The sequence below is a fragment of the Leuciscus leuciscus genome (assembly GCF_965113295.1).
Source record: "Leuciscus leuciscus genome assembly, chromosome: 17".
Classification (NCBI taxonomy): domain Eukaryota; kingdom Metazoa; phylum Chordata; class Actinopteri; order Cypriniformes; family Leuciscidae; genus Leuciscus; species Leuciscus leuciscus.
Window position 1 is genome coordinate 15,797,201 of NC_138741.1, and position 3,397 is coordinate 15,800,597.

Below are 3,397 nucleotides of genomic sequence, written 5' to 3' on the forward strand. Positions count from 1 at the left end.
TGAGTTGAAGCTGACGATGACAGTTGAAATAAATGCATACATATGCATACAGAAGATGTACATGTATTTAGGAAAATAACAATATTCCAAAACACATCAGTTACAGCCACAAGCATCAAATCACATACAAGAATTACCCAGAAGCACCGTCAATTGCTGCAAAACTACTGACATTAAGCAGCAAATTATCTTTAGATTGATTCTTTTTCCTCGCATTCTCGCTCTAGCGGAGAAAACAGAAGCGTATATCCTGGTTTTTCCCGTTCTCATAGTTCCGTCAGTTCTCGCTATTCTCCATCCAAGGGTGAACGGGGGGTCCTGCCGAAGCTCTCTCCTTTTTCTGGGGGCTGGAGAGCAGGGTAGCAAGGGGAGATGTTCTGGGGGGTGGGGTGGAGGGGGTTAGGGAAGAGGTAGGCAGGTAGGAAGGTTTTCACGCATGCAGGAAGGGAAAATCAGGTGCTGGGATGCCGCAGTTGTTTAAAAACCAAAAAAAAGAAAAAAAAAAAGAGGAGTTTTCCCCCCCGTGCCATCAGCCTGAGAAAATCCAGCAGTGCGCGCCACTAAAAAAAACACGTATTTTTTATAAAAAGAAAAGAAAAGTTGAAAATGCGCATATACATATATAAGCACATCATATATGTATACATATCCAGAGGAAGAGGGAAGGAGCAGGTATGCAAGGGATGAGCGGTTCACACACATGGACACACACACACTGCGCTGCGCACACGCTCTGGCTCCAATTTATGCTCTCCGTTTGACACCACCCCCACCTCCCTGGGCACATACATACACGCGCGCGCACACACACACACACACACACACGTGCGTGTAACGTCCCAGCTGATCGTGGTAGAGAGATTAGATTGTGGGGACAGCTGGCAGGGATTACACACGCAGGGGGTTGACTGAGCAAGGGAGGGGAGACCCTCTCTGACCAAGATATATACACACACACATACATCAACACACAATAAATTGCACATAAATGCAGGACGAAAGTGTGCAGCATCATGTTTGCCTAGAAATATACTGATATCACATAAATGGCTGCTATATTTGGAAATAGGTGAGCACACACACACACATAAACTGAATGCAAGGTGCACAAATAGCACGCATCTAGACGTTGAGGGTTAATGTATGGTAATACATACTGACTGCTAGGGGGTGGCGGGGTGACACAGTTGACCTTTGACCCTGGACCACTCCATCTTTTCAGGGTGATCAGCTGATTGCAAAAGGGGGGCCGAGGGGAGGCAACCCAATATGCTCCTCTGACACGCATGCACGCACACACACACGCAGACGATACATCATGCATGATATAACACACGAGCCTCTACTTCGCTAATGCGCAGTATCACTGCGAAACAGCAGGACGAGAGCTTCAAATGCAAAATAAATTTTCATTTTAAATCGTTGTTTCTTAGTTCGTCCAAATCACACATGGTGTTAAATCTGGAAGCGTTTCAAAGCGTGAAACCCCAGTGTACGAGTTGTACAGAGGAGATCAATACTGTTTAGTCTTGGATTTTGAGCAGCGTTTGAACTATATCTGACATTTAAATCAATTCTATGCTTCAGCATTTTCTGATCTAGAAAGCTGCAAAAACATTCTGTTCTATGATAAATCATCATCTTAAAATTGTATGCAAAATATGCACGGCTATTTAACAGATGGTAATTTTCTTAATTCCCTATTTTTCTCTATTATCCTCTGATTTACTGTAATTAAAATATTTCATTGAAACATATATTGACCCTATATATTTTTTATAATAATAAATATTTAAACATCATAAACAATGATAGACAGAATGTCTTTTTTTTTTTTTAAGGAGCTAAAACATAAAAGGGAATATTGTGGGCGCGTTAACATCCACAACGTCTTTAAAACTGTGTGTTTGCGTGTAGCACGCTGAAAATGTGTCCTCGCTCTATTTATGTCTTTGTCAATTCATGTATATTCCTGCAATGAGATCATTATTGTATATTTTTTGCATTTTATGTGTGTACGCCCCAGGCAAATCAAACAGAAATGAAGTATATATGGAAGAGATTAGGACCAGTGTGTGTGTGTGTGTGTGTGTGTGTGTGTGTGTGTGTGTCAGCACTAGCCTAGCCTGCATTCCTCCTAGCAATAGCGTCCTCTGAGTGCACTTTAATCTGTAATCTGACAGATTAGCAAATAGGAGCGTTTGAGCTGGATTATCGCCTCATTACAAATGACGAGCATCCCAGGACCTGCTCCTTCTGTGTGTGTGTGTCGGCATATTCTGTATTTTTTGTGTTTTGTGTCTGTGTGTGAGTGCTTTTGTGCGGCGAGAGCTTAATTTAAATACACTCCCATGATAGTGTGGGTGTCTCTTTAAAAGTGACTCCACATTTATTGCATTATGTCCAAATATGAATGTTAAATAGTTAAAACAGAACAGAATTTAATTGTTTAAATGTTTTTGTAATATTAATATTTTTTTCTGTCCTTCAAAAATGTCAAATTTTCAGCCCTCATTGAAAGATTTTTTGTTGTTGTTTTTGTTTACTTTAATCCCAGAGTTCATATCTTGTATGTCAGCATCAGATTAAAATTTCCATCAAAAAATAAATAAACAAAAGCAAAGCAACCAGATGTTCTGTTGAAGCGGTCGGTCTTTGCATCATTTTAAAGAGGTCACATAACAGATGGGTCGCTAAAACGTCCTCACCGATGAGCTGAAACGGGACATTTACAAGATTACAAAGACTAAAGCTAAATGAGTTTAAAACCTAAACCTGCAGTATTTAAGGGTGAAAGATCATTATTTCAAAACTAATGCAAGCTACAGCATGCAAGTGGGGAAAAAGGAGAGCAGTGCACATTGAGTTGTGTGTATTGTGTTTCTTCATTTTTGTGTGTCCCTGCTTTAAAGGTATGGTTATAATGCTGAGTTGGCCATTATATGTGTCTCAGGAGTGTATGTGCCATGGGCTATGCACAGATGTGTATGTGAGCGAGCACTGATGCATGTGTGTCTGTACAGAATGCTTGGTAGGACATTTGGTAAATCCGGCAGCATGTGCTATTGTGTTCGCCTCTGCACTAAAATGCATGCACACATAAAAAGAAAGCATGAAATGCACAGATGAATGCAACAAAAAGTACAATTTGTTGTTAAATCAACACAATAAAGGGATAGCTCACCTGAAAATGAAAATCCTGTCGCCATTTATTCACCCTCATGTTGTTCCAAACCTGCATGACTTTTGTTCTTCTGTTGATCGCAAAAGGAGATTTTTGAAGAATGCAGTCTTGCAAAAGGTATTTTTCTAAATATCTGCAACAAAATGTACAATTTGTTGTTAAATCATCACCTAAACAACACATTATATGGATAGTTCACTTAAAAATAAAAAT